Source organism: Poecilia reticulata, chromosome 6 (genome assembly GCF_904066995.2).
Source record: "Poecilia reticulata chromosome 6, P_reticulata-male-v2, whole genome shotgun sequence".
Lineage (NCBI taxonomy): Eukaryota > Metazoa > Chordata > Actinopteri > Cyprinodontiformes > Poeciliidae > Poecilia > Poecilia reticulata.
In genome coordinates, this window is record NC_088835.1 from 15,013,497 (window position 1) to 15,024,247 (window position 10,751).

The window sequence follows — 10,751 nt, forward strand, 5'->3', positions numbered from 1 at the left end:
TAATCTCCAAAGTGCTGTACTTTTTTTTTTTTTCTTTTGAACCTTTTTCATATTTGATTTGTGTAAAACACACCACTAGAATGCTTCACTGAAGGATGGTGTCATGAAACTTTCCCAAGACTTTGGCAGAAGCACAAAAATAGTTTGTTTTGTGATCCTTCCTTCTCCTTCAGCAGTATTATTTCAACTACTCAGAAGTAAAACCATTATTTACGGACAACCCTCCACCCCCACCTCTTGTTTGATCAGGCACAGGAGATAAGGAAACGGCAAGTAGCAACTCTTGAGGAATCTGGGCATGCATTAGGAGTTTCCACTTGGACCAAATTTAGAAATTTCAGAGAAATGGTTTGTATCATACTTGTTACATCTCCCACACAGTTCAGGATGTGCCTGTCAACAGGGTGTTGTCTCCCCAGTGTCTCTTTCATCAACTTCAGAAAAAAGGGGAATTGCAGGAATATCTTTGAACAGCATTGTGATGGACGGAAAGGACACGCGACGAGAAATCTTGCTAATCTCACCTATGGGTTTCTTTCATTGCAAGTGCTCCCAAAATGCCCGGACTAACTTTCAATGTCACCAGGTTTCTCTGCGTGTTCAAGAAAGGCGGAGTGAGGTGGTGTGTCTGTGTGGGTGGGGGTTGAGATTACCGTGAATGTCATCCTGCCTCCTCTCTCAATCATCCACTTTCAATCCATCGCCATCTCAGCGTTTGCGAGACAGCTCGGCGATGATGCCAGTAAAATGGGATCAATAGCATAGGAAAAAACGGACCAGACAATCTCTTACCCCCGTGAACTTCTGTACCCGTGATTGATTTGTCCCCTACCACAGCAGAGGAGACATTAGAGACTAAAAAAACAAAAAAAAAAACAAACAAAACAACACACATGTGACCACACAAGTGTGATCTTGTGCTTGTGCACCTGCGTATGTGTGTTGAAACATGTTTTTGTAAAAGTGTGGTGTCTGCTTTTATGTGTGTGTGTGTGTGTGTGTGTGTGTGTACCCGGTGATTGATGATCTGAAACACACACACATCATCAGCAAGACATTTGTGAGGTGTGTGAGTCAGGAGCTGTCATCCCCCTCAGTCTCCCCAAGCAGAGGCCCAGGCTGCTGATTTATAGTAAATCATTAAAATCTGCTTATTATTGCAGCAGCTCATCACCCTCCCCCTCTCTCAGTCCCCATAACCGGCCCCCCCTCCCCGCCCCAAAAACTCACCACGCCACCGCAGAGACACGCTGAGATAGAGACTATACACGCAAAGTGATGGTCAGCAGGTTCTGGCACATTAAATCCATTTCTGACGCGTGTTTGAAAATAAATATCCCAGATGTCTTGTTTCATAAACATCGGCTGAAGGAACCAATAAAAGAATCTGGCTGCGTTCCTGTACAACAGCTGGAGCCAAGTGGACGGATCTGTCTATCCACCAAATAAAAAAGGAAAAAAGCGAGAGAGAAAGAAAGAGAGATGGAGAAGCTGTCTTATGGGCGCTCATGCTCACGTGTGCATAAATACAGACACGCACACATCCATGCACACCTCTACTGTCTCATGTCTCCAAAAGTGAAAATGTGATGTGACTTGAACAGTGACAGGTGTGTTTGTCAAGGATGTGGCTGTCACTTCAAATCAATGGACGGGAGCATCATCTTAGGGAGACTTTCCACTTCCAAAGGTTTGAACAGCTACTCCGCGCTTCACTGCAAGTCAGAGAATACCAAGTTGTCAAAGTGGCATTCAGGGGAGCCCTGCTAAGGCGCCGTCGAACAGAGAGAGAATCGAAATTTTAGCCGGCATTTGATCGGGAAAGCGGATCCAGTGGAAATTACTTACGGAGTCACATAGTGTAAGAGAAAAATCATTACCGGCATGTGTGAGCGTCGTTAGCCTGGACGAATTGAAGAATTGTTGCAAGTTGTGTAGGGGACCAAACAAGATGATGATAATCAGTCTGCTGAAAGGCTGGAGTGAGAATCACAGCTTGTCTACTATCACTCGGCGGTGCACGGTTTGTCAAATGTGTTTCAATTACATCCTTTAACTTGAGGCAGTATCACATCCCCATGAAGTGATTTTAATGAAATTTGGTGCAACTGTTTTGTTATGCAAGACAGGTTTGTTGAGCTGAAGGAGAAAGGGAGAAATGGTACTTATATGAACCTTGAGGATAAGATGACATGAAGAGCAGGCCCCATCCCTAAAATCTTGAAGAAGCTAAAAATCTAGTCCACTCTTATCACTGGTATAGATATTTTAAAAGTATGCAGATATCAATTTTAATTTTTTTTTAAACATGTTTCACTCACAAAGTTCAATATTTTTTATACAGATTGTGATAGACCAACACAGACGCATACTTGTGAAAAGGAATTTTAGTTTTTCATCATTTGCTCTAAAAAAAATCTAAAGACTGCAATGTGCATTTGTGCATGTATGCTAACTCTGGAGGTGCAGGAGAGATCAATCTATGAATCTATGAGAAAATTGTGTCTTTATGGAAAAGTGAAACGAAGAAAGCAATTTTCAAGTGAACGTGTACGGGACTGATTTACGAGTACAACAAGGTACTTGTTGAGATGACAGGATATCAAACAACACTTTATGCTGTTCCATAACATAAACTCCAAAATAAATACACATTATAGTTTTTCATTGCGATTTGCCAAAAAGTGAACAAAATTTGAGGAATATAAATATTGTTTCTACTGTATCTGTTCACTGCCATCTGAAGAATCCCAAGTTAAACCTCAACCTGTATGAAGGTAGCTGTTCTACTAACAGAAATTTCCCTTCTTTCTTAAATGCTTCATTCAACACTTTAACACCCCAACCTGCACATAGTTCAGCATCTCAGCTCAAATCATTCACCTTCAGAGTTACAATCCAAACTTCAAACCGTAATAGACTTCCAATCATTTCCTGTTATGTCGGGGTCAGTAAATCAATGGCGGACTGTTTATCACATTATATCTGCATTATGATGATTCACAGGTTTAATTACAGAAAGGTGCATGCTTCATTCATCTTTTCCGGCGTCGACATCTTGATTAAAATGTTTAAAGGTTTATCTGTGTCGCTCATATTTTGGTCCTCGTGTCTTTTCTCAGCTTTCATCCACTTGCCTGATTTATTCCCTCATGTCTATAAATAAGTTGACGGTTTTCCCGTGATGGATTGGTCTGCTAACATTGTGCCAACTCCAGGTAAACAATTACTATTCATGTTTTGTTGTCATGCGATCTATACCAGGATACTGCCACTTAGCTACGTACAAAAGGTTAGGTCTCAGACTATTGTTCTGCATTTGGTCAAATGTCACTCATTTAATGATCCATGGCAGTAACAGAAAGTGTGACGCGTCAGAGTGGAGAGGTCTTTTGCTGGAACTGTAAAGCCCTCCAACATGTGAGACATTTCATAGTAATTTGTGTGGGTTTTTTAAATCAGTTTGGTCAGAGTGAATGAGTGTCACTTTTTGTTGAGAAAGTGTACATTTAGGACCACATGTAGCCCCTTTTCCACACGTCACTCATTGTTTATACAGACTCCAGAGTCTTTCCAGTGGGCTGGATCAGTCTGCGGTCGTTACGCTGATGTGAACCTTGAGTCACTGGGAAAAGAAAGAGAGAAAGAGGGTTAAATCCTGTGACTCTGTATGCATGTGTGCATATGATAATATGTTGTAGGCCTACATCTGTCAGAGTGTGATCACTGTGTTAGGAGTTTATGAAACAGCCTCTGTATTGACATTATTCACATCCCTCAGGCCACAGAGTGAAAGGCCCTTTTCAGAGTATGCTGCGCAAAGAGGATTAGACAGAATACTACGAGATGAGTTGCAGAGTAAAATCGTGTCGTACAATACCAGCATTCAAGAACCCAAACAAATCATCATTTGAGGAAAAGACAGTTTGTTGGGTGAATCAAATTCAGATGCAGCTAGCTATTATTTCCTTTTGTCACGACTGCACAATTCAAAGGAAAATATGAGTCGTCACTTAAACAGACCTGACTCAGTGGAAATCAAAGAAAAAAAAATAAATACAGCTGATCTCACAGGTCTACACAGTCCTGCTAATCCCTCGTATAATGTGACATTTGTTTTGCACAATTCAATACTGGAGAAATAGTTTGAAGCAATATTTTGTAAGGAGTCCATCATTATCTCACATTATGAACTGGCAGTATTTGCCGATTCTACCTCACAAAACTCTATTACTTTTAAAATTAAATCAAAAGCTTTAATTCACCTGTAGCCATTATTTTTTGTTGATTTGGATGTATGCTTGTGCTCACTGTGATGCTAAATTAAATCTTTTTGGTATTTTGCCTAAACAGACATCACAATTTTATCTGAAGAACAATTATTCCAGAACATAAAGTTTACCACCGTGATGCTCTTTGGGGTTGGTGCTCTTTTGGCAATTTTCTATGTTGCTTTTGTGTCAAATTGGCATTTTAGGATTTTGATCCCAGGACCGTAAAAACTTCATATACATATGCATCTCAGAAATTCAAATATTGCATAAAAGTGCAACATTTCTTGCAAGTGAATTTAGAAGGTGAAGCGGTCATTTTATAGAGCTTCATCATAAGTACAGCACATCCTGACAGTATCTAATATTTTCAAGTCTAAAGTTCAAATAAAATCAGTAAAGATTTTCATTGTTTTCACCAGCTGCATATCTATGAGGAAGTATAAATCATCAGCCCTTGAGCAATTGCGAAAAAAAAAAAAAAAACACTGTTAATTCAACTTTAGGCAAGTGTAAAATAAACAAGTTAAGACTTGACAAAGCAACTAAACAGAACTGTGAAAAGATCAAATGTAAATGTGAAATCAAACTGGGTTGATCTTGTCTGCAACTGATGGTAAATCTATGTTTGTGAAAAGGTTGAAGTGAATTGAAAATGTCAAAGTGAGTGGGCATATTGCTGCAAGTTTTTGTTGAGTAAAACACTTAAACTCATTAAAATGACGGGTTGAAAACACAACAAAAGTCTGCATGAGAAGAAAATGCTGCGAAACAAAAATGTGTCTGTTTACATATTTACATCTGTTGACTGTGAGGAGTTCTGCAACGGGGATTTGTCAACCTTGAAATTGAAACCCTAAATGGCGTCGGCTTGTCTCGTTAGCGTTGACCTGGGCACGTCCAAAAACAGAAACCCAAAGTGAGCAGAAAACAAAGTGATAATGATAACAGGTCACATGAACGTGGAGCCCTGATGCGATTAATCCAAGTGTTTATGTGGAGACACATTAACAGTGACAGCAGCAGGCTGCTGTTTAGACTCAGCTGTGATGGAGGGACAAAGCTGTGGCCCGTGGTTCATTGGCTGAGACATTACTGGGCCATTTCTGTCTGAGGCAGCGTGATGCCTCGTCACCTGACACTAGGTTGTTTTGACGTCTGAAGCACCTCAGCTGAGGAGTTCTGAAGACCTCACGCCTACATGCCATCAGTTTCCTTTACAGATGTGTTTTTGAGGACTTCTCGCCATCGCTGTGCTCTTGCACCTTCCTATGAACTAGAAGTTATTAAGCCCTAAATTTCAGATTCATACAGATTTAGTTGAATCTGTTATAAAAAAAAAGCCTTAGGGGAGTTTTGTGAATGAATGAATCTAGTGTACCTAAAGTGCGGCATGTCTGAGGAGATTTTGTTAACGTGCCTCTTCTGTGTGGTGATAAACAAGTAATAATAAGTGTTCACGCTGCATTAGATTGAAGGATATTACCAGATGCTTCTGTAATTTGCCCCGCAGTGAGAAAAATACTACATGATGCGGTCATACGTTACATGATCAATAATAATGTTATTGTGCATTTACCTTGTGGCCACAACTCACATATGAAGCCTCAGACTTGAGTCTCTTGCTGTTGTTTCAGGTAAAATGGAAAAAAGTAGGAGGAGGGTGTTGAAATTCCTTTGCTTTATAATCCTATTTTACCTTGCTTACCTTTACTTTGAAACCTTAGAGGCCTTAAAACATTTAATGGTAACATTTTTGGTTTCTTGTCTTAAATAATAATAATAAAAAAACAATCTTAAATTTACAACATGAGCATATTTTAGACGACATCCCTGCATTCCAAAAATACTGAAATATGAATAAAAACCTCTTTAAATGTATTTCTGCTATGACATTGACGTCATTTAAAGTATTTAACTTATAATCTGCAGATCAATCCCTCACTAAGTCATCTTCTTTTTTGCAGATTGAAAGACAGCTGAGTTGAAAACAGTTCTGATCATTTGTACATGGTCAGAACAACAGAACAACATAAAAGGTTAGGAAAAAAAAGGACTTTGGAGACAGCTGGTGATGTTCTTAATATTGATTAACTGCAGTGGACCACTGGGAGAAACTGCAAATGACTAAAGTGGGCTGTAAGGCTCTTTAAGTGGTGTGTTTGCTTTAAACATTAACCTGTAACTGTCTGCAGCATGCCTGTCGTTCGGTGCTTCCAGGTATTGTACGTCTGTTTCCTTTCCTAATGAATCATAAATCACAGGATCTATTGTTCTGTTTTATGAGACCATGAATTATCTTCTTGTTGTTGTGCGCCATGGCGCAGCATGACCATCGTCCTGTGCTTCGACATGTGTCTATAAACACAATGCAATGTCCAGAAAGTCTCAGGAGGAATCAGTTTCATGTCTCCTCCTCTTCTTCCTCCTCCGACCCTGAGGAATGAAAGACGTTTCTTGTGAGAACAAACCTTTAATTGTCTGGCCTGTCGACGTTTAAGGGAAGTGATGCGTTATATTATATCATCACTCTCCCCAGCGTCCCCTGAATAACCCCAGAATCAAGGATTCAGCTAAATACACCTATTGTTGCCCACATTTTAATCTTAACCTTTCATTCATCTGATGAAATATGTGTTTGACTCCTCACTCACTGCCTGTGTGGGACGTCACTGATGTAGACTGACGCCTGCCCCCAGTACTCGTGCATTTTTAAAGACTCTGGTAAATGAAGTTCATCCACTGAGCTGTGTAAACTGTAGCCAGGTCCTGCTGCTCTGTCTCCTTTGTTTTTACCTCTTTGCATCAGCACTGGAGGGCGAGGCTGAAGGGAGACGGCAACAGTGACAGCCCTGACTAAATTACCCTTCACCCCATCAGGGTGCAGGTTTGGGTCACTTGCTATCGACAGGCCTTTGCTGAGCTCTAGAGTAGCTGGAGGAAAGAGGCAACATCTTGTTGTCTTTTTTTGTGATGACGTTATTGATCTAAATGCTTTACATGCATCTGCAATTTATGCGAAAGTATTCACATCCCTCGAGTATTTCTGTGCTTTGTCATGTCACGACCATAAAATATTAAATGTATTTTATTGAGATTTCATGTGACAGTCCAACACAAAATGGAGTAAGGAAAATTATAGAAGCGACATATTAAATATGTTCCGCTTTCACGTGAAATCTATTTAATAATAATCAAAGACATTTTTTCCTCTCTTATTTTAACGCAGAATATAAATTCAAGTATTTATCAAAGCTTAACTTATAGTCAACCTTTATTCAAACAAGATTTAATTAAGTTCAAGCTTGATTCGAACATGATTCGAACTTAAAGCTAGGTTACAGTTATTGCAAAACTCTGTAAGGCTTTCTACAGATGCTTACAAAACTAAAATTTTATGTAAACGCACCCCCCCTGCCCCCCCAAAAAAAACAAAAAAAACAGAAATAAGAATTAACCATCCAGTGCCTTCTAACTAATGTTTTTGGTATTTAAATTTTTTTGCCCAAGCTGTGCTTCTTTTGCAATTAGGCAAAGAAAATAAAAGTTCACAATTCTGTACATTTCAAAGCTCCAGGGAGGGAAAGCGCGCAATCTTAGACAAGCGACTGTTTGGTGGACCTTATTGATTCAGAGGCAGAGGCAGAGATCAATGAAAAGAAACAGACTGAGACAAAGAGTGGCATTTAAGGGTGGAAAGAGCTGACATTTTCTCCATCACTGTCACAGCAGCAGCCATAAAGCAGCCACGAGTATTAAAACATTTCTCATCTGCGCGGGAGTATTGGCAGCAGAAATTGTTTTCTCCGCGGTGTGATACTCGGGCTGAACTCCCAGTAGAGTCCCTGGGGACTGCAGATTGGTGCCTGTGACATATCGGCACCAGCATTTACACACACCTGCCACTCATTCCCAAACAGCCCAGGAGCAGGGCTGCGGAGGGCAGATAGCAGACGAGGGGGCCGTCGCTTGGACTGCCGTCAAGGTGGGTAGGTGTGGTGGAATTCATCACTGATAAAACGCTAATGTTCGCAGGCCACAAAGAGTGCTTCTATTAGTCAGCAATGCCCTCCGTGCTACATGCTGGGCTGTGCATACTTAATGAGCCTGAGTGCATATGTGTGACTGATGTGTCTTATCTGTGTCCATGCATGCTTATGTTTACCCAGCAACATTAGCGTTGAGCACAGGCATGTGTATAAAATATAATGCATGTTTGTGCACTAACCAGATTGTATGTCTTGTCCTTCGAGTGCACTCCCAGAGTCTTGAACTCTGAGTGACACGGGTACAGCAGGGTCATATGTCTATTTGTGGGATAAATGATATTATGCTACACTAAGGGAATTACACAGAGGATGTCCCTTGGAGTCACCAGGCACGGCAATCAGTCATAGTTACTTTGTGCGTCTCTTAAGCCCTTCTATCTGTACACATCCGCTGGTCTGGAACGGGTGTTAAATGGATCCTAGACCACATCCCATCATTATGAGCTTATAATTTCAGCCTTATGACTGAGGAAGAGGGAGAGTCGGAGCAACACAAAGGAAAGTCAAAAGGAAGGAACCATTAAAAGAGTACATTTGTTTTCTTTCTCATCCTGGCAAAATTTCACAACTCCCTTTTCGTTCTTATTTTTTCCTTTTGTCCTACCCGTTTGCACCCCTCTCGTGCATTTTCTTCCTAAAACCTGCATCGTCTCCCTGCTTTCCAGCTCTTTTTCAGCCCCCCTTCCTTCTCCCTTGTCGTTCTGAAACTCCCCCCCACCCCCCGCCTCCCTCGATCTCCCTTGGTGGCATTCGAGAGCAGTAAAGCAGGAAGCGGGAGAGCAAACAGCAGGTGAACCCACTCTAATACTCAGCTGTGCCATCTGCTGCGGTCACATGACTGAGCTGCAAAACCCCGTTCTAACACCATGATTCCCCATCATACCTGACATATCCATCAATCATGACCAAAGAGCAGTGGAGAATGGAGAAATGTAAGAATGAATGGAAATCAGCAGAGAAACACTTTAGAACCAAAACATTTGTCATTTTTGATTTGCGCTTTTAATGTTTCATCTTTTTCAGCTTAATATGTAAAGTCTTTAAGTCTGACTAATTTTATTAAAATCTAAAAAATTAAAGGTGTAGTTCAGGTGAGACAGTAGTGGAATTGAATCTGAGCCTGGGGTCTTGTTTACGTGGTTTCTCTGCAAAAACGTGACTGTTAGGCTAACTTGTCTCTTACTCTGAGCCTATAAAACTAAGATGACTATTTTGAGCTTGACACTTTATATTAATGTTACAGACTCTTATTTTGGAGGATGAAAGGGAGTAGTTTTTGAGTTGCCTTGTGTTGGCAACAGCTAGCCCTGTTGGCTGGACAATAGGGCAGAAAGAACAGTTGAAATTCCCATCATTTTTAAGTCATTTATGTGGCAGCATTTTAAGTACTTCACAGAATAAGACATGGAGAAAGACAGGACAGAAATACATCATAAGCACTGTGAGCAGTGGCGGTTTCTGATATCGGCGGCATCTAATCATGCTGAACTGAAAATTAAGAAGTGAAAAGAAGTAAAAAAAAATAAAAATATTGAGTTCCTGCCATCAGACACGTGTTTTATACTTCGACTAGAGGACGTGCTTTTTCAGTTCCAAAAAACATTTCCTCCATACTTCTACATGATCTCTACTACTTTTATTTGTATCCACTGTATACAGTGAAACGATGTATCAAAAAAAAAAAACATCTAAAAAGGATACTCATCTCTGTTGTGTGATTTTTCCAGGAATAATTGCGCAATTTTTATTCTCTTGATACAATATGTGCATATATGTGCAGTTGACAGTGTCTCAACCCTCCCAGGTATTTTCTAACTCTTACCTCCAGCAAGACTCCAGACAGGAAGTCCAGGTATCGTGCTCTGTCCTCCGCTGGGATGCTGTTGTTCATACAATGTCACCTGCAGTGGCGTTTTATTACGCAGAACACTTTATTTTACATTCCCATGTTTTACAATCAGAAACATAATGCACAAAATGACCTTTCTGTATTGACATTTGAGATTATATGACTCACAGTAAGAGAGAGATTGAAAAATATCAACCTTTGCAGAGTGTGTCCAAGAGAAAAACACAATTGCTCCTTGGCAAGAAAGAAATAAAAATGAGAATCATACAAATACAATTAAAAAAAGCAAAAATAATCACACAGATTCATTATTCATATGAGACAAATATGAAATTGTTCATCTCTGGTGAAACCCTACAGCTGCTGTCATTTCCTATTTTGTGGAGAGACCTGCAGTAGGAGATGAAATGACAACTGTCTCTTCAGCGACGAGAGACAAAGAGGAAGAAACTGCATGAGCAGAAATGCAAATTCTGTGTAAGGAAAAGGTCCATCTAATTCAGTAAGGCTCTGTCATGGTGCTGAAACTGACTGTTCCAGCGGGTTAGCTGCAATAGCATTTCCCTTTTTTGTTCCCTTCTT